The following is a 22867-nucleotide window of genomic DNA, read 5'->3' on the forward strand; positions in this document are numbered from 1 at the left end:
ATGATAATATTACAGTGAAATTTCACTTTGATAAACAATTAGATTGTATTTATCAACACAAATAAATGAGCATGAAAATAAAAAGCAGGGCATACATGCCTTCACACTTTTGTCTCCATCTTCAGGGGTAAAATCCAGGCCAGTAAGTGAGCAAAGAGAGATAGGCCTCTCTCAGAAGAAATGGAACACATAAACTATCACACCTGTGGCAGACCATTGGCGGAAAGTCAGCCACCATACAAGTAGGTAAAAAGTCAGCTAAAATTTTAATTCATTCCTTAAAAGCTAATTGTAGGCTAGAATGTCATTTTGTCATACCTCCAGACACAAGTGGTATCTACATTTCCCAGAGCTCTTTACTGAGGACTCACAAGAAATGTTGGGGACAAAAAAGATCCTGGAGAAACTCTCCCTTGGTACAGAATCTCAGCTCAAGGGGTGATCAGTAGCTGCTGGGGGAAAGGAACAAAGCCCTTCCCACTTTCCCAGACTTCTCTTTCCTAGAAAGCAAAGGCCTTAAGCTGCTGGGAGAAGAAAATAAATTTTGTCGCTGCCAGGGCACAGCAAAGAACCATTGCAAATGGAGGATGGGTAGGTGAAGCCACTCCAGAGAACTGGAAACTATCCTGGGTCAAAAACCCTATACCAAGCAGAGGTTGCTATGACAAAAGATGAAGCAGGAAACTACCAGCTAAGACCAACTACAGATCCAAGTTAAAGTTGGGTTCTCAGGAGACAGGAAGGAATGCCAAGAAAGCATTGCTCCTAAGACACAGATGCACATTGTCATGTACACCTGAGGCTGGGCCATGACAACAGAGCACCCTTCTTAGCCCTACCATGAGGGTAAAACGGAGGAAGGAGCAACATGAGCCCTTTGCAGGAGGAGGGGCAAGAGCCTGGAGATGCCATCTGTGCCACAGTGTGTGGGAAAAGCTGAAAGCTGAGGGTGGGTGTGTAAAATACTAATTCATGGGTCCACAATGGCAGCAATCAATGGTTGAATACACAAATAAATAATAAATGGGGAGAAGAGACAGATCTCTGTAAGGATTTCTCAATCATTTATAGATATCCTACCCTCAAATGGGTGAAACATAACTCCCCACACCTTAAATGTAAGGTGCACATGGTGACTTCTCTAAAAAGAGTACAATATGAATATGGGGAAAATCTGGAAAATACAACTCAACCATGACAAGGTCAGTATCAACAGTGATGAGTCATATTAACAGCACGTATTCTTGGAGTGACATAATGAGAATGGTAATTGACCTCTGTGCTATTCCTCCAAAGAATCTACAACTCCAGTATAAGAAACAAAATAATCCAAGAAATCTCAGTTGTGAGACATCCTACAAAATAAATGACCAGTACTTCTCATAATTCTCCATGTCTTGAAAATTATAAAAATTCTGAGAAACCATCACAAACAAGATGAACCTAAGGAGACATGTCAACCAAATACAAGGAGGTATTCTGGATAGGATTCTAGAAAAGGGACACTAGATAAAAGCTAAGAAAATTAGTCCATAAAAATATAACTAATGTTAGTCCATTAATCTTAATAAATGCACCATGGAGATATAATGATAACACAATTTTTATACTTTCATACTTTATATTTTACATGTAACCAATATGCAAATAATAATGTGTCAACATTGTATCCAAATATACCATATGAACATAAGATATTAATAATGAAAGAAAGTGGATGTAGAGTATATGGTAATTTTCTGTACTGTCTTCACATTTTGTCTACCTAAAATTAACCCCAAACTAAGATTTTATTAAAATATAAGGTCAAAATAAGGGACTTCTCAGGCTTCTCAACAAAAATTCTGAGAAACCATCACAAACAAGATGAACCTAAGGAGACATGTCAACCAAATACAAGGAGGTATTCTGGATAGGATTCTAGAAAAGAACAAATGAACAGATATTTTTGTTGCCAGCAAACATGTGATCTAAGAAATTACAAAGGATGTTCTTTGGGCAGAAGGAATAAGATCTCAGACAGAAACTTGCATTTACATAAAGAAAGGAAAAGATCTGTAAATGCTCCAAATAAAGGTAAACATGTATATATTTTTTACTTTAAATGTCTCCTAAAGAAAACTCACTGCCTAAAGCAAACTTCATTACATTGTTCTGTGGCATTTGCAACACACACAGAAAGTATATCAAGACAACAGTACAAATGACGTGTGGGAGGGAATGGAAGGTCCTTGTGTGGTATATGGTCCCATAAAATTACCTGAAGGCAGATAGTGGAAAGTTTAAAATATAAATATTGTAAAAGACTAAGTAAACTGCAAAATTACAGTGGGTGCCACAAAATTAACTCATGATTAAAGGAGTGAGACATGAAATAATTTAGAAAAGCCCATGAGGAAAGACCGAAATAAAGGAAATAAAGAAATCAGTAGTCACATTATTTGGTTTTGGAGGGTTTTTATTTTCCTGGTTTTTCTATTCTAACTAGAGAGATAATAATGTTTAGAATCAAAATACCCCAAAAGACAATATAGTGATTTTACCCATAAAGCTCTTGGACTTTAATTTTGCTTAAAACCTTTTTTGGCTTGTGCCTTGCCTGGGGCAGCATGAGTTAAAGGTGTGAAACAGAGGTGCATATTTTGATGGGAGTCCATGACTCTGGGTCTTCCTAAGAGTAGGGAATGATGAGGGAGGGGATTATCTAAACACAGGAGTAAAAAGAGCACAAGCTGACCAGGATGGTTTCAGCTCCTGATTTAGCATCTTCAGTCTGTGATCTTGGGCAACATTTGACTTTACAGGACCCTCAACTGCTCAGGCATATCCTGAGGCTAACACTCCCTACTTTAGGGAAGTTTTAAGGATGAAATAAAGGCACATAGTAGGTCATCAATAAATGTTAGCTGCCCTAACAGCAAGATGCCAATGAAGTATATTTTACTCGAAACTAAGGATGAGATTGAAAACACATAATAGACAAAACATCACCCAACCCAACAGGTATCACAACCAATAAGAATGGATACTACCATGAAAAACATCACCAGACTCTGCCAAGTCAGACTGGATGATTATCAACTTGAAACTACAAGTTATTTTCACTTCTAATGTCGGCCTAATCACCCTGTCATAATTATCATGGACTACTTCAAACACAATTATTTCTTAACTTTTGTTTCTGTGATAAGCAAAGCAAACACCATTAAAGAACCTGTTTCTTGGTAGGTTGAAGCCTGAATTTTAAGTGTTTTGGCAATAAATCAACTGTGGTTTTGTATCAAGTTTTACAAACATTTGTGATTTCTCTTCTAAGTGGAAGCAAGAGTACCATGTGGGCCTATTTCAAAATTTTATTGTTAGTCTTCTCTTCAAGTTTCTCCTTCTTCTCCTCCTTCTCCTTGTCCTCCTCCCCCTTCTCCCCTTCTCATTTTTTTCCTCCTTTTTTAAATACATCCTCAAGATATTAACATTTTGGTTTATATGAGAGGTTTAAATCCACCAACTATTTAGTCTAATTTTTGTCTGATTGTTTTCTTTACTTGATTTTAATTCATTCTGTCTGATTAACAACTACTGAATAGCAACAAGATATAAAGTGCCTAACTACAAGATTAAACATATAAATACATATATGAAGTCTTGGGAAAATTTCTGCTTACGTAGACAGATTAGGAAGCTAAACTAGATGGTATGAGAATCTAATCTAGAATGCTTACCATAAGAGTTAGACATTGAAATAAATTTACTTGTAAAGAGGGTCAGCAGCATGTTTGGCAAAAGGTATGCCTGACTGAGAAGTCAGGCGAACTAGGTGGAGGAAATGACAAGTCAACAGAGAGTGCAGAGATTTTCTGAAGAGGAGTAGAAAGTTCTAAGAGACCTCCCTAAATGGAGGGACCATAATCCAAGGACCTGAGCTTCAGCCTGGCCAAAGCCCAGAGTTGTCTGACATGAGAAAGTTGATTCATGCCAATCAAATACAAGAACCTGAAGCACATGGACCACAAGCCAGTCTGCTAGTTTCCAGTGGGGGTGGGGGGTATCCTGTTCTAATCACTAGAAATCTTAGTCCCCCATCTAGGTCCCCATCATTCTCAGATCAGAAGCCTGAGACATCAAAAGGTTGCAGTGTGACAGACTCAAAGTTTTATTTCCAATGCTAAGCGCCCAGAAAACTTGGCAATTGCAATTCTAAATGCTTGAAATGGCATGCCCAACCTGTCCCAGCAATCACGAAAATCACCGTGGTCCCGATCCAAGGAGACACTGAAGATAGAGTAAAAACAGAAAACAGGAATATGTTGTTTCCCTTTAAAATACACATAAATTTTCTTTCCCTTTAATCATCTTATTTCCTAACCTCAATATCTGAGATGCTTAGTAGTGTTCAAAATACCTGAGTCTTTTGCTGGATTCATGAGCAATTGGAGGGATACCAATAAATGGACTGCCCAATGTGTAAATACCCAGCCATTTTAAAAGACTTGCAGAAACTGTAACTCTGGACTGAACAAAACATCTTTTGACCTCAGGAGGGTCAGAGGTGATAAATTCTCATGCCATCTCATAATGAAAGCACGAACCCACAACCTGTCCTTCTGGTTGCATTCTGAAGATGATATAATGAATCAACTGACAAATATGCATCAAAGAAGGCCAATATTAGGCTAGACCCTGGCCTCTGAAACAACTAAAAGGGCCCTAATGCTGCTGATTGAGAGAGTATTCCTGCAAAGGTAAGGAACACTTTGGTTCAATAATTAATGTCTTCTAGTTTAAGAGTTTGGTATAGTCACATTTGCTTTTGGAAACACCATAAATGGAAAATAGGAACTAATGTTAGTCCAGATCCCTCAGCAGTGAAGTCACAGATGGATATACTAGGGAGTATGAATTTAGAACAAAGGGCTGGACGTTTTTTAGGGCAATTTTGTTAAGGCTACAGTAAGAACTCATACCTGAACTGCAGTAAGAGTTGATTTTTGCCACTGAAAGGTACTAAACACACACTGCCAACATCTAGCTCTGGAATACCTATCCTAGCCCTACCAAAACCATTCTCTTCTTCTTACAGTCTTTCCCCATTCATGTGTAACTGATTATATTTCCACTTACTACATTACAATCATTGTTCTGTCCTATGTCCTGAGAAATGTAGGCCACCTTGAATGGATTTTCATAAACTTCTTAATCACTTGTATATCATCTTTTGGTGTGCTCCCTCACATGAAATATTCCATACACTGTGCCTGTATTTTCTTAACTTGACCCTGAGAAGGCTGGTGTTACTCACTATTGACCTCAGGAATAAACATATATAGTAGTTTCAACTTCATCTATTTGTATGGCTTTGTGCAAAGAATTTCATCTGTCTCACTTTGGTTTCCTCATCAATAGTAAGAGGACTAAACTCAATGATCTGAGAGTTTTTCCAGTCCTGTCACCTGTGGTTATACACTTGCCCTTCTTTGGCCATGGTAGGCACTAAACAACAGAGACAGAGGGTACAGAAACGTGACATAATGATCATGTATTCAGTATTAAGAGGTAACAATTCTATGTTTGCATTAAAAAACAATGAAAATATTAAAATATTCATTGCCAAAAGAAGTGAACTCTTTCCACAAACTTACAAAATTGCTGCCTTACCAGAAATCCAATTTAACGCAAGGCACTATAATATCAAAGATATATTACTCAGTATGTTCCCTTTAAATACTGCTGTTAAAACTGTTTATATCCTTGAGCATAATTTTTATTGCTCTAGGAGCCACTATTTTCCTGTGGGAACACATCTCTGAAATTTTGTCAATAGGAAAGAAAGATTCAATTTACAGAAATTTGATTTACAAACAACTCTTGAGATCTTGTAGTGCTCTTGGATGTCCCCTGGTGACCAACTATAGTCAATGCAAGTTTAATAAAGCAGTTAATACATGTAGTATCACCAGCTCTTCTGCTCTCTCTCCTTTGCCCAAAAACTGTAGCCTGTTTTAGGATCTATTATCACATATTGCATTTGAAGGTAAATCAGATATCATTTTCCTCCACATATTAAACAGGAGTACTAATTTAAACAGGAGTACTAATCGCAAAAGTCACAAGAGCTTTGCCCAAGATCATAGAACCAGTCACAGGCCAAGTTGGGACTGGATTCCAAATGATGTGACAACCAAAAGTCCCATAAAGCTTTTTATAAGTTCCCATCTCTCAGCATACCAAGGAGCCTATACTTCTTTGTTTTCTTCTTCTATTGTGAATATATGCAAAACAGTAAAATTGTAATTGCAAGAATTGTATACCCTCATTGAGCTCATTTGGTTTAAATGCAGAGTGCTATGATTCTTGTTGTTTATTATCCAGAACTAAAACTCCTTCATGTGTTTTGGGAAAAAAAGGAAATGATACAGCAGAATTAGGATGCATAAGTCCATTTAATTATTGTTTACAAGTCTCAGTGAAGCAGTATGCCAAGAATTTCCTTGCCACCCATCCTGTATTCTAGATGAAGAGCCACAGCCTGAACACTGACTGCCATGGAGTCTGAATAGTCCTGCCAGGTTTTAAGCAAGTCAATCCATCAAACTAGAACTCAGTGAGTACTAGCACTAGAATTGCTCCAAATGTGAAAGGAAGGATGAAATAATTGTCTTAATACTAGACATCTCATGGGAAATCGTTCAAATCCTGGTAGTGCTTAAGATTTGAGTCAGGATCATACAATCCCAGAAAAATTCCCCTGACCATAATATATGGCAAAGTGATCCCCAAATGGCAAATAATAACACAAATGCCACAGAATACAAAAATAAAAAATCCTAGGGCACAAATGTGCTGGCATCACCAATAGATCTTTCCAAGTTTTACCTATGTTAGATCCAAAGGTGAATCTTCTTAACTTTGGATCCAAATCTAAATTTCAGCACATATTCTTCTTTTCAGATAGTCAGATTTTAAAGAGGTTCCTTCTACCCATTCATTCCAATTAAGAGTTTAACACTCTTTAATATCTCCAAGAATTTTATTTTTGCCAGCAATAAAATCGGATAAGAGCCACAGTAACAAGCAAAGGGAGATTTACAGAGTCTGAAAAGCAGATCAGGTAATCAAAAGATCTTAATACACACCTCACCAAAGAAGATATACAATGGCAAGTGAGCGTATGAAAATATGTTCAATATCATTTGTTACTAGGAAACTGTGAGTTGAACAATGGGAATTATCACTACACACCTATTAAAATAATTATTTTTTAAAAGACAAACCAGTTGTTGACAGGGATGTAGAGTACCAGGAACTCTCATTCATTTGGAAAATGGTACAGCCACTTTGTAAGACAGTTTGTTGGTTTCTTACAAAACTAAACATAGTCTTACTATACAATCCAGTGATTGTGCTCATAGGTATTTACCCAGATGATGAGTAAACTTATCTCTACATAAAGTCACTCATATATCTTCATAGTATCACTATTCATAATGTTAACAACTGAAAGCAAAGCAAAATGTCCCTAATAGGTGATGAATAAACAAGCTATGGTATATCCATGTAACAGAGTATTATTCAACAATTAAAAAATAAGCTATTGGGGTGCAACAATTAAAAAATGGTGTGTGTGTGTGTGTGTGTGTGTGTGTGTGTGTATATGTATATGTAGATATATATATCTCCATATATATATATATATATATATATATATATATATATATATATATATATCCATATATATATCCATATATATCTCTCCATATATACATATATATATATGGAGAGAGAGAGAAGAGAAGAGAAGAGAAGAGAAGAGAAGAGAAGAGAAGAGAAGAGAAGAGAATTAAACTATTGACTGAAAGAAAGGCAGATGGTAGGGGCAAGTTTTCTGCTACTACAATGGGAGTTTAAAGACAAACATGGGGAGAATGCCAGAATGATCCAGGCAGTAATGAATTAGAGTCAGAGACATCAATATGAACTCCTATATAGCTTAACATAGATATAGACACATACTGAAATATGTGTAGAAATGTGTATATACACAGGTTGGCATATATACATATAAGTTCTGCCTTTGTCAGCTGAGAAGGTCTAAATGCAACACCACCTAGTGGTAAGGTGTGCTCCTAGCATTCGGATCCTGGCTTCTCATACCCTTCTCCAGTGAAAGGAACCACAGCTCACTGGCTCATTCTAGGACTGGGGAGCAATTGGAGCCACAGAATTAAGCGGCATTGGATTATAACACGAGGTAGAAGATAAATATCCATGAGTCCATACTGATGGCAACCAATGACTGAATACATAAATAAATGGTAAACAGAGGAGAAGACACAAATCTCCAAGAAGAACTCTAACTGATATACTGTCTGGTCAAAAGGGTGCAACACAATGCCCCACACTGTACGTGCACAGTGCACATGATGACTGCTTTAAAGAGAGTACACTATGAGGAAATGGGGAAAAGAGAGGCAACTGGATAGTGTGGAACCTGACAAACAGGACATCAGCCATGATCAAGGTCAATACCAAGTGATAAACATTTCTAGATAAATAGACAGCATATGAAGAAAATGGCACTTTTACCTCTGTGGTCTTCCTCCCCAAAACCCAAAACCTCAGTCACATCAAGGAAAAGTATCAGAAAAAAACCAACAAAGGGATATTCTCCAAAATTCTTGATCAGCATATGCCTCAAAATTGTTAAAGTCTTCAAAAGTAAGAAAAGTCTAAAAAACTGTCACAGCCAAGAGAAGCCAAAGGAGACATGACAACTAAAAATAGTATACCAGACGGGATTCTGGAACAGAAAAATAGACATTAAGTAAAGACTAAGTAAATCTGCATAAAGTACGGACTTTAGTTAATTACAATGTATGCAATTTGGTCTATTAATTATAACATACTATGACAAATGACTTTACTGGACCAGGTGAATTGTCCTCTTCTTTCATTACTTACTTTCATTACTTTCATTTTCTTTCATTACTTACTCATCACCCACACTTACTCTGGTAGCACATAACACATTAGTGGTAAACATCTGCTCAGTGGTCTGCCTTTTCCACCAGACTCTAAGTTCCACAAGGGAAGAAATCATGCCTACCTTGTTTATCATTACAGACATCAGGCCTGGTATGTGGGTATTGAGTAAATACTATGTGGGCCCTATTGAAATGGAAGATTTATTAGCTCCTCCATCAGACTATTAGCTACTGTGAACAAGTATTGTTGCCTTTGGTCTCCCCAGCACCTATCACAGGACCTGGAATATATTAGCTGAAAATAATATAGCAGAGTTTGAAATCAATGAGATGACATCAAGGACAACTCAGGGAGGAGAAACTTCCCCCAAAAGATGGCTCTTTAGAGTTTCCTTCCTCCAATTCACTTCACTCAGTAATCATGTGCTCAGGTTATCCTGTGTGACGTGCAATTTCACATGACTGTGAATTATCTATTTAAAAAAATAGTAAGGGGTCTATTGAGATGTGAAGCAGACCTAAAAATCCTTGAGACTGACCATTTGTGCTCTTATTTTTGTAACTATACCAAGGCCATAATCCATGTGGCCTAGCTGAGAGTAATATTAATGTTTGAAAAATGTTCAACAACCAAAGCATAATTTTTAAATGACTTCAAAGTCTTTACCATTTCTCAAATACCACAAAAAAGTACTTTTTAGGACTGTTTCCTTTCATTACCTTCCCTCACACACCAGTACCAGTCCTGTGCTTTCCTCTTCAACATGTTATTTAAAAAAAAAATTCCTGCTCCCAGTTAAAATGATGAATATTGCTCTTCTGCCTTCTCCACACCTTGTGAAATGATGGCCAAGTCATCATATCCCCAAGCCAAAAGGGTCACCCAACTCCTGTTACCACAGTTTAGTCACATAAAAATAGCGGAAAGTACACTCAACTGGACTATTCATTTTTCTGCTTTAATATGTTCTGGAACAAAAATCAATTATTACTATGTAAGTGTCTTCAGTTATTTTTTTTCCTTTAACATTAAAGAAGGTAAGGTCTTTCTTATTTGTTTCGTATCTTCTTGTGCCCTTCAAGTTACTTCTGTATTTATGTCAATATAGTCCCAGGAGCTCTATCTTCAGGCCCAGCCTTATATCTGATCTTCTGGGCCCTCCAGTGTGGCTGTAAATACCTGATTCCCTGAATTTCTACCACATAAATCAAGAATAGTTTATATTTCCTAAGATGAAACCTGAATTATTCAATCCTAACCAGATTTTTTAAAGCACACTAAATGCTAGAATCATAAAGCTAAACTGAAGGAACAAAAGGGAAATTTCCATGAACATATGGCAGGTCCTTTAGAGAAGTGTCATATCTCTACCAGTGAATGAGGTTGGAAGGAGAATTTTAAAGTGTCCCTGGTACCACCAGGTTTATTTCATGCTGTTTACTAGCAACTTGTATATACTAACAGAATCGTCTGTGCTCATAAGCACTGAACCAGAAAGTATAGTCACATCTGAGCATTAGGTAGATGTAAATCAATTAAATTAGAAGCACAGATGAGTACTTCTTTTGGGTCTTTTCAAAGTACCAGGTCCAGTACTTTCCTACTCAGTGAACTCCTATTAAAATAAACAATTCAAGAGAAAAATTCAAAAGACTCCCAAAGGAACCAAAGTGAACCTCATTATATCCATGTAAAAATGCTTTCATGCCCTCCCTAAACCCCTCTCCTTATACCCAAGACTTTTGAAACTAAAACACTAGGTATCTTATTTTATGCCAAGTTTTAAGGGTTTTATTTGCTTTTTAAGTTTATTTATTTTGAGAGACAGAGAGAGAGAGAGAGAGAGAGAATGAGGACGGGACAGAGAGAGAGACAGAAAATCCCAAACAGGCGCCATGCTGTGAGCACAGAAGCTGACGCGGGGCTCAAACCCACAAACCCTGAGATTGTGACTTGAGCTGAAATTAACAGTGGGGGTGTTTAACGGACTGAGCCACCCAGGCACCCCTAAGTTTTAAGGTTTTCCAAAATCGTATTCCAGGGGTGCCTGAGTGGCTCAGGCAATTAAGTATTTGACTCTTGATTTGGACTCAGGTCATGATCTGGTAGTTGATGGAATTAAGCCCTGCACCTGACTCTGCATTGACAGTGCATGGAGCCTATTTGGGATTCTCTCTCTCTACCTCTCTCTCTCTCTCTCTCTGCCCTTCCCTCACTTGCCCCATAAATAAACAAATTTTAAAAAATAAAATCTTATTCCAAATATAGTTATCATATTTCCAGTAGATAACAATAAAAAAAATGTCGAGTTTTAAACTTTGAGAAGAAAGAAAGTACAATAGACACCCACCAGAGAAAATGTATGCTATATTAGGAAAAAAAAGATAAACATTGGCACATAAAATATTAAAGTTTTCTTTCCTACAAGTGAGAAAGCTCCATTGATTTTCTTAAGTCAAAGCCATCAGGTTAATTAAAGGTTTAATGATGTAATCTAGCTCTCTTTAGATGAACTCACTTCTTTCTTTGAGCCTTTTGTTTTTTACATTATAAATGTAAAACCTGCTTCAGCAAGTCTGGGAACAACTTGGTTATTGATCTTCCAAAACCTATTACTTGGGAATTGGCCTTTTAGATCCATGGTAGAATATGTAATGTCTACCTGGGAGTTACCGAAAGCCCCATCCACCATTTGAAATTAAAATCAAGGCATTCTACAAGTGTACAGGGAAAGAAGTTGTGAAAGGGAAATGAGGAAAGAATAAATGGCCTTTGAACATTCTTTCATATTCTGCCTATGCAAAGTGGAAATTATCAGGCTTTGCTCCCATTTGTGACAAGGCACATTCATTCTTGTCTTGAATAAAGGAAGAATAAGAGCAGAAGAGTTGTATATGTTGTTTCTCCTTCATTGGTCCCATAGACCGTGAGCCCCTCAATCAGAGGAAGGAAGCAGACCCTGACATAGACATTAGCATGCAGGAAGATTATGGAAGAATATTCTTGAGAACACCTGAGGAAGAGACAGAGAGAAAGCAAAACCAGTTGAAGAGAACAGCTAGGTTGCAATGCAGGCTCATCCAAGGGCTAAGTCAACCCTATGAGGAACTAGGATATGGGGATGGCCCTTCACAGTTAGACCTTCAGAACAATCACTGTATATGGGCTGTCACAGGAAGGGATTGTGAACTTGGGTAAGGCAGCTCTGTAGCTGAGTCAATTCTTGAAAAGGACTGACAGTAGAAGGTTGTCAGCCAAGAGCATTCACACCAGACCAGGAGTTAAGTTCTTCAATCTTGAAGGGGTATCACAGCATCCATTGTGTCATTTTATTTATTGCTTATATCCCTAATTACCCAGTAATGGGTGTACAACATTAAGTGTCCAGTGAAAACTTATTTAAATGAATTATTCTGCACTATGGAGAATCCAGCCAGAGACAGGCCTTGGTATACTATACCCTTAGGCACACTAGTCCTTATGTGCATTTTCTCACATACTTCAGTATAATGGTCGTGAATGATCTGGTTAATGCTATTTCAAGCACTGAGAGGTAGCAGAGTGCGCCAAGAATTTCAGTTATCATGAACAGATAAAGACCTTATGTTGATAGCATTCCCCTACCAATTAAATCTTTTGGAGTAAACCATGTCCAAAGGGAAGAGACTTGGGCCATCTATAAGGGCATATTCTCTAAGGGCTAAGTTGGTCATAGTCAAGCAGAGTATGATACTCTCCGTTTTGCAAACCATGTGGAGGGCTCTTTATGCAAATGGCTTTGCATGGCTTAGTGTCCAGTGCTCACTTTCCCATGCCAACCCTGGAATGTGTTTGGCTCTGAGCCAGCCCCTGTAAAGAAATGGAGACACTATCAAGAGACCTACCATATAATAAATTTGCTTCAGATAAAAGAGAAGCATGGTGAGAGCTCTTATGATTTTTATGGGAATTTTAAAATTAACAGCCTTAAGCATCCACATGAAATATAGCCATTAATTGTCTACACATGTTGTACTTGTAATATAGTATAGGGTTTTTTTGTCCTATATCTTATATAGAAAGTATCGCAGAATTCTAGTACAATGCTGGATGATGATATTCCTTGTCTGACTCAAACTATCCCAAAGTATACACAGCCCAAAGAGCATAGAGATCATATTAAATATGAAATCATTAAGAATGTGCCTCCAACTGATAAATCCAGTTCCTTTTTATTAGGATAATTAATACTCTAAAGGGATTTTGTAAGAGAATATCTTGGATTAAACGGTATATTTTCTAGAGAAGATCTAGGTGCAAAAGTGATTAGGGGTGCCCCAAGAAATCTTTGTCTGTTGGACTATGTTCATAAGGAGCTAAGACTCTGACTAGGAAGAAAGCAGGGCAACCTGGGAAAGTGACTTCCACTGGTCAAAGCAGAGATGGGATTTAGAGAAGAAACACACTAAGCATTGCTCTGCACATTCGGGGACACACACACATGACCTGACAGCTGCGTGCCTTTCCATCTATGGCCAAGATTAGTTAGTTGCTCACCAGACTCACATTCACCCTCCATAGTGTAATTATTGCTGGTAAACAAATTTCCAGCCTGGGATTACATTTCTTAGCACCCCCTTGTATCCAAGATGGACCAAGAAATGGCAAATAGCATCTGGAAGTGATATATGTTACTCCAAGCCTGACCCATAAAAATCTCCTACGCAATCCTCTGTATTCTTTTCCCCTTTATTATCACAATGGCGAGTATAATGAGCAAAAAGTAAAATTTTATTATGTTAAACCACTGAGATTTTGTGATTATTTCTAATGGCAGTGACTTGATCCTGACTAATACACCAAGAGAGTAATGAATCAATGGGGAAAGGATGGTCAGTGTCCAACCTTCCTGTAGTCAAGTAACATGAGAAACACCCCTTGATCTGGAAATATAGGAATTCTCAATTTCTTTGCCAAAGATAGTTTGAGAAGAATGGAAATAAGAGAAATAAAATTGAAGTGGATAGAAAAAAAAGGGAGAGAGGAGGTAAGAGATGAAAACAACACTTGTTGACAATTCTTTTAATGAGTTTTTCTGTGAAGGAGAGCAGAAAGAAACATGGCAGAAGCTGAGAAAAGGCAAGAGGTTAAGAGTAGAGAGAGAGAGAGAAACAGCTAGAAATGGTGAAAGATGTAGAGATAAAGATATTGAGATAGAGATATAGTGCTAAAGACAGAGATAAAGAGAGAGATACAAGCTGAGATAAAGATATAGGAATGGACAAAGAGAGAAAATGATATATAGACATAGAGACAGAGATGGAGAAAGATGTAAGGATTTATAGAAATAGAGATTCAGAGAGAGAGGAGAGAATGTAAGACATCCTAGACATACTGGCATGCTCAGGATATGAGCAGATAATTCCACTCCAGAATGGTCAGGAAATTGAAATAACTACCTGCAACCTAAGTGGGCAAATCAACCCACTTCAGGGATTGCTAACTTTCCAAATACACAACTACTTCCTCACTGAAATATACAGCATTTCAGGTCTCACAACCCCACCTCTATGAACACAGAGAAAGATCATTAACAGAGCCCCCCTCTTCCACCAAAACTATCAAGTTTAACTGTTAAAAATGACCATTTCTAGATAGTCAGACATCTCTGAATGGAAACTTATTAGAACAGAAATACCGAATGGAAACTTAATAGAACAGAAAGACCACCAGGATCAGAATGGAAATGGCTTTTGGCCTGGCTATGCTGGTTCAGCACAACTTACAACCTTAGACAAATCACTCAATGTGTTGGACTTCACCGAACAATGTCCAAGTATTACATACCTAGAGGCTACTGATAAGGACAAATAAAACATAATTAGAACGAGGTAAGGAAAAAAATTTGAAAACATTAAAATGCCCTGATTTATTCATCATTAATTCAGAAAATAAATACCACACATTTCCTGTGTACCTAGAAATGTGTACTAGACGTGGCACTGTAAGACACTGCCTCATGGAGTTTGCAGACTGGTCAGGAGACACAAAGAACCAAACCAATAAATGCATAATGACAATAAGTGGTCAGTTGAATAGAAGGGAAACATAGAGAAGAGGTGCTATCTAGATCAGATGATTAAAGAATACTTCTTTGAAAAGATAATATTAAAATGCAGAATCAAAGGTTGAGAAGGAATCCAGGCATGCAAAGAGTGAGGGTAGTGGAAATAATTCCCTGATGTCATCACAATTTTATTTTTACAGTTCAAGATCAGAACAGCATTCAAATAGATCCAATCATTGGGATTTTGTGTTTCTTAAGTCTTTTAGAATCCATACATTCCCCTCCTACTTCTCTTTTCTGGATTTTGCTCTTTGCATTCCTGTGGCAACATTGTTTAACTTGCTTCTGTGTCCCCTGTAGCTCCCATAAACTGGTAGTTAGACCTGGCTTGACTGGTTCAGGATGAGTGTTTTAATATTTCTTGTTAGTGGTTTTCTCTACTTCCATGAGTAGGCATGTAGTGTTCAATTAACTGTCTCTCTTTTTTGTGTGTGACATTAAAGTCAATGATGATCACTTCCTACATCTGTTATTTCATTAATGTCTGGGGATGATCTAATCCAGTAGTTCTCAAACTGTGGTCCTGAACCAGTAGCAGCAGCAGCATCCGGCAATTTATTAAAAATATAGAATCCCCAGGAGGAACCAAGATGGCAGAACAGCATGGAAGATTTTTTCGTGTCTCACATCCAAGAAATATCAGTTGGATGTGTCTCACATCCAAGAAATAGCCAGTTGATCTGGCTAGATCAACACTAAACCATCTTGCACACCTAGAAAACTGATTTGAGGATTAACACAACAGTCTGCACAACCTGAACCACAGAACTCAGCAGGTATGCAACAGGGAGAGGTGAACTGGGGAGAAGCCAGGGAGGACAGGGAGCTGTTTTTGCTTGTGGAGAGAAGACAGAGATGGAGGGGTGGGTGGGCAGGGGAAAGTATAGAAAGCATATCCCCCTGACCCCTGCCCAAAAGTAGCTGGAGACAAAGAAAGAATACACAAGAAACTGAACAAAAAAGGGAGAAAGGAGAAAGGAGAGGGTTTAAATTCCATTGAGACTCTATAAACAGGGGGAGTGCAGAGTCTGAAACTCCACAGCTCAATACCTGGCAGTGCTCTTGTGGGAAGGGCGAATCCCCAGGAGCAGAGTGAAGTCCAGGGGACTCTTCGGGCCACACAGGGAAAGGCGGTTCCCCTGCTGGGAGGACATTAGATAGAAACAGTGTGCCCCCCCATCAGGCAAAGGTGCCAGGAGATTCCGGAGAACAACCACATTCACTGGTGCTGGAACAAGGTCATCAAGGATGAAGGCTGGTGCCAGATGCGTGTTTTGATTTGCCATAATCTCTGAAACGCTGCTGCCACATGATTGCGTGAACTTTATCTGGGGTGGGCTGGCACCCAGCCACAGTCTCTGGGCATCAGCAGCAGCACGGTCTCCTGAACATTCCTGGGTGCATCTGGGACCCGGCCACTGCTCAGTGAGACCCTCCTGCAGAAGGGCAAGGCCACAGTCCCTCAGAAATAAAGGGTCAGGAAAACAGCCACATATGAGATAAAACTCAGGAGGGAGGTGCTGCCTGGAGAGTGGATGGAAGCTGGAGACAAAGGACTGGTGTGTGACTGCTGATCTGGGAGAACAGAGTTCCAGTACTAGAGACTGGATAGCTGAGTGACGCCATTTTCACCGCTCCCACGCATGTGCATAGGCCCCTACAAGCGCCACAACAACCCACCCCAGTAAGCTAAGCAGTGCCATCTAATGGAGAATGGAGCTGTTACAGTAAACCCTGCCCAAATGGGCCGACCTTGCTCTTCAGGAACACCACAGGTCTCTCCACCTGCTTAGTTTACAGACTATAAAGTGCTTCATAGGTTGACTTCTAAGGGAAAATGATGTAATTTTAATCATATTTCAGTCTGCTCACTGGTTCATTTATTCAATTTTCTTTTTTTCTTTTTCATTTCTTTTATTTTTCTTAAATAAAGAAAAATTAACATTTATTTTCAATTTTTATTAAAAATATTTCTAATTTTTTTCTCCTATATTTTTTACTTTTTTGTAAAATTTTCAAATTCTATTTTATGTCCATCATTTCATTTTACTCTATTTCATTGTATTCATTTTTTCAAATTTTCAAATATTTCCTTTTTTTCCTTTTCTTTTTCCACTTTGTTCTATAATCTATTAAACCCCTTTCAACACCCAGACCAAACACACCTAGGATCTAGCATCATTTATTTGATTTTGTGCGTGTGTGTATGTTGTTTTTCATTTTTTCATTTTAATTTTTTTCATTTTATTTTTTTTACCTCATTAATTCCTTTTCTTCCTTCAAAATGACAAAACAAAGGAATTCACCCAAAAAGAAAGAAGAAACCACAGCCAGGGACTTAACCAACACAGATACAAACAAGATGTCTAAACCAAAATTTAGAATAACTATAATAAGAATACTAGCTGTGGTTATATTAGTATTAATACTAGAAAGGGTTATCTCCTTTCTGTGGAGATTAAAGAAGTAAAACTAGTTAGGATGAAATAAAAAATGCTATAATTGAGCTGCAATCTCCAATTGATGCCACGGCAGCAAGGATGGATGAAGCAGAGCAGAGAATCAGCGATATAGAGGACAAACTTAGGGAGAATAATGAACGACAAAAAAAGAGGGAGATTAAGGCAAAAGAGAACAATTTAAGAATTAGAGAAATCAGTGACTCATTAAAAAGGAACAACATCAGAATCATAGGGGTCCCAGAAGATGAAAAGAGAGAAAAAGGGTTAGAAGGGTTAAGTGAGCAAATCACAGAGGAAGACTTTCCTAACCTGGGGAAAGACACGGACATCAAAATCCACAAGGGACAAAGGACTCCCATTAGATTCAACAAAAACCAACCATCAACAAGGCATATCATAGTCAAATTCACAAAACACTCAGGCAAGGAAAGAATCATGAAAGCAGCAAGGGAAAAAAGTCCTTAACCTACAAGGGAAGAAAGACCAGGTTTGCAGCACACCTATCCACAGAAACTTGGCAGGCCAGAAAGGAGTGGCAGGATATATTCAATGTGCTGAATCAGAAAAATATGCAGCCAAGAATTCTTTATCCAGCAAAGCTGTCATTCAAAATAAAAGGAGACATAAAAAGTTTCCCAAACAAAAATTAAAGGAGTTTGTGACCACTAAACCAGCCCTGTAAGAAATTTTAAGGGGGACTCTCTGAGAGGAGAAATGATGAAAATAAATAAATACATACATTCATACATACATACATACATACCAAAAGCAACCAAGACTAGAAAGGACCAGAGAACACCACCAGACACTACAACTCTACAAGCAACATGATGGCAATAAATTCATATCTTTCAGTACTCGCTCTAAACGTCAATGGACTAAATGCTCCAATCAAGATACAGAGTAACAGAATGGATAAGAAAACAAGATCCATCTACATGCTGTTTACAAGAGATCCACTTTAGACCTAAAGACACATTCAGATTGAAAATAAGGGGATGGAAAACCATCTACCAAGCTAATGGTCAACAAAAGAAACCTGGAGTAGCTATGCTTATATCAAACAATCTACACTTTTTTTTTTTTAATATATGAAATTTACTGTCAAATTGGTTTCCATACAACACCCAGTGCTCATCCCAAAAGGTGCCCTCCTCAATACCCATCACCCACCCTGCCCTCCCTCCCACCCCCCATCAACCCTCAGTTTGTTCTCAGTTTTTAACAGTCTCTTATGCTTTGGCTCTCTCCCACTCTAACCTCTTTTTTTTTTTTTTTCCTTCCCCTCCCCCATGGGTTTCTGTTATGTTCCTCAGGATCCACATAAGAGTGAAACCATATGGTATCTGTCTTTCTCTGTATGGCTTATTTCACTTAGCATCACACTCTCCAGTTCCATCCATGTTGCTACAAAAGGCCATATTTCATTTTTTCTCATTGCCACGTAGTATTCCATTGTGTATATAAACCACAATATCTTTATCCATTCATCAGTTGATGGACATTTAGGCTCTTTCCATAATTTGGCTATTGTTGAGAGTGCCGCTATAAACATTGGGGTACAGGTGCCCCTATGCATCAGTACTCCTGTATCCCTTGGATAAATTCCTAGCAGTGCTATTGCTGGGTCATAGGGTAGGTCTATTTTTAATTTTCTGAGGAACCTCCACACTGCTTTCCAGAGCGGCTGCACCAATTTGCAATCCCACCAACAGTGCAAGAGGGTTCCTGTTTCTCCACATCCTCTCCAGCATCTATAGTCTCCTGATTTGTTCATTTTGGCCACTCTGACTGGCGTGAGGTGGTATCTGAGTGTGGTTTTGATTTGTATTTCCCTGATAAGGAGCGACGTTGAACATCTTTTCATGTGCCTGTTGGCCATCCGGATGTCTTCTTTAGAGAAGTGTCTATTCATGTTTTCTGCCCATTTCTTCACTGGGTTATTTGTTTTTCGGGTGTGGAGTTTGATGAGCTCTTTATAGATTTTGGATACTAGCCCTTTGTCCGATGTGTCATTTGCAAATATCTTTTCCCATTCTGTTGGTTGCCTTTTAGTTTTGTTGGTTGTTTCCTTTGCTGTGCAGAAGCTTTTTATCTTCATAAGGTCCCAGTAATTCACTTTTGCTTTTAATTCCCTTGCCTTTGGGGATGTGCCGAGTAAGAGATTGCTACGGCTGAGGTCAGAGAGGTCTTTTCCTGCTTTCTCCTCTAAGGTTTTGATGGTTTCCTGTCTCACATTCAGGTCCTTTATCCATTTTGAGTTTATTTTTGTGAATGGTGTGAGAAAGTGGTCTAGTTTCAACCTTCTGCATGTTGCTGTCCAGTTCTCCCAGCACCATTTGTTAAAGAGACTGTCTTTTTTCCATTGGATGTTCTTTCCTGCTTTGTCAAAGATGAGTTGGCCATACGTTTGTGGGTCTAGTTCTGGGGTTTCTATTCTATTCCATTGGTCTATGTGTCTGTTTTTATGCCAATACCATGCTGTCTTGATGATTACAGCTTTGTAGTAGAGGCTAAAGTCTGGGATTGTGATGCCTCCTGCTTTGGTCTTCTTCTTCAAAATTACTTTGGCTATTCGGGGCCTTTTGTGGTTCCATATGAATTTTAGGATTGCTTGTTCTAGTTTCGAGAAGAATGCTGGTGCAATTTTGATTGGGATTGCATTGAATGTGTAGATAGCTTTGGGTAGTATTGACATTTTGACAATATTTATTCTTCCAATCCATGAGCAGGGAATGTCTTTCCATTTCTTTATATCTTCTTCAATTACCTGCATAAGCTTTCTATAGTTTTCAGCATACAGATCTTTTACATCTTTGGTTAGATTTATTCCTAGGTATTTTATGCTTCTTGGTGCAATTGTGAATGGGATCAGTTTCTTCATTTGTCTTTCTGTTGCTTCATTGTTAGTGTATAAGAATGCAACTGATTTCTGCACATTGATTTTGTATCCTGCAACTTTGCTGAATTCATGTATCAGTTCTAGCAGACTTTTGGTGGAGTCTATCGGATTTTCCATGTATAATATCATGTCATCTGCAAAAAGCGAAAGCTTGACTTCATCTTTGCCAATTTTGATGCCTTTGATTTCCTTTTGTTGTCTGATTGCTGATGCTAGAACTTCCAGCACTATATTAAACAGCAGCGGTGACAGTGGGCATCCCTGTCGTGTTCCTGATCTCAGGGAAAAAGCTCTCAGTTTTTCCCCGTTGAGGATGATGTTAGCTGTGGGCTTTTCATAAATGGCCTTTATGATCTTTAAGTATGTTCCTTCTATCCCGACTTTCTCAAGGGTTTTTATTAAGAAAGGGTGCTGGATTTTGTCAAAGGCCTTTTCTGCATCGATTGACAGGATCATATGATTCTTCTCTTTTTTTTTGTTAATGTGATGTATCACGTTGATCGATTTGCGAATGTTGAACCAGCCCTGCATCCCAGGAATGAATCCCACTTGATCATGGTGAATAATTCTTTTTATATGCTGTTGAATTCGATTTGCTAGTATCTTATTAAGAATTTTTGCATCCATATTCATCAGGGATATTGGCCTGTAGTTCTCTTTTTTTACTGGGTCTCTGTCTGGTTTAGGAATCAAAGTAATACTGGCTTCATAGAATGAGTCTGGAAGTTTTCCTTCCCTTTCTATTTCTTGGAATAGCTTGAGAAGGATAGGTATTATCTCTGCTTTAAACGTCTGGTAGAACTCCCCTGGGAAGCCATCTGGTCCTGGACTCTTATTTGTTGGGAGATTTTTGATAACCGATTCAATTTCTTCGCTGGTTATGGGTCTGTTCAAGCTTTCTATTTCCTCCTGATTGAGTTTTGGAAGAGTGTGGGTGTTTAGAAATTTGTCCATTTCTTCCAGGTTGTCCAATTTGCTGGCATATAATTTTTCATAGTATTCCCTGATAATTGTTTGTATCTCTGAGGGATTGGTTGTAATCATTCCATTTTCATTCATGATTTTATCTATTTGGGTCATCTCCCTTGTCTTTTTGAGAAGCCTGGCTAGAGGTTTGTCAATTTTGTTTATTTTTTCAAAAAACCAACTCTTGGTTTCGTTGATCAGCTCTACAGTTTTTTTAGATTCTATATTGTTTATTTCTGCTCTGATCTTTATGATTTCTCTTCTTCTGCTGGGTTTAGGCTGCCTTTGCTGTTCTGCTTCTATTTCCTTTAGGTGTGCTGTTAGATTTGGTATTTGGGATTTTTCTTGTTTCTTGAGATAGGCCTGGATTGCAATGTATTTTCCTCTCAGGACTGCCTTCGCTGCATCCCAAAGCGTTTGGATTGTTGTATTTTCATTTTCGTTTGTTTCCATATATATTTTAATTTCTTCTCTAATTGCCTGGTTGACCCACTCATTCGTTAGTAGGGTGTTCTTTAACCTCCATGCTTTTGGAGGTTTTCTAGACTTTTTCCTGTGGTTGATTTCAAGCTTCATAGCATTGTGGTCTGAAAGTATGCATGGTATAATTTCAATTCTTGTAAACTTATGAAGGGCTGTTTTGTGACCCAGTATATGATCTATCTTGGAGAATGTTCCATGTGCACTCGAGAAGAAAGTATATTCTGTTGCTTTGGGATGCAGAGTTCTAAATATATCTGTCAAGTCCATCTGATCCAATGTATCATTCAGGGCCCTTGTTTCTTTATTGACTGTGTGTCTAGATGATCTATCCATTTCTGTAAGTGGGGTGTTAAAGTCCCCTGCAATGACCACATTCTTATCAATAAGGTTGCTTATGTTTATGAGTAATTGTTTTATATATCTGGGGGCTCGGGTATTTGGCGCATAGACATTTATAATAGTTAGCTCTTCCTGGTGGATAGACCCTGTGATTATTATATAATGCCCTTCTTCATCTCTTGTTACAGCCTTTAATTTAAAGTCTAGTTTGTCTGATATAAGTATGGCTACTCCAGCTTTCTTTTGGCTTCCAGGAGCATGATAAATAGTTCTCCATCCCCTCACTCTCAATCTAAAGGTGTCCTCAGATCTAAAATGAGTCTCTTGTAGACAGCAAATAGATGGGTCTTGTTTTTTTATCCATTCTGATACCCTATGTCTTTTAGTTGGCGCATTTAATCCATTTACATTCAGTGTTATTATAGAAAGATATGGGTTTAGAGTCATTGTGATGTCTGTATGTTTTATGCTTGTAGTGATGTCTCTGGTACTTTGTCTCACAGGATCCCCCTTAGGATCTCTTATAGGGCTGGTTTCGTGGTGACAAATTCCTTCAGTTTTTGTTTGTTTGGGAAGACCTTTATCTCTCCTTCTATTCTAAATGACAGACTTGCTGGATAAAGGATTCTC

Source organism: Panthera leo, chromosome A2, assembly GCF_018350215.1.
Source record: "Panthera leo isolate Ple1 chromosome A2, P.leo_Ple1_pat1.1, whole genome shotgun sequence".
Taxonomy (NCBI): domain Eukaryota; kingdom Metazoa; phylum Chordata; class Mammalia; order Carnivora; family Felidae; genus Panthera; species Panthera leo.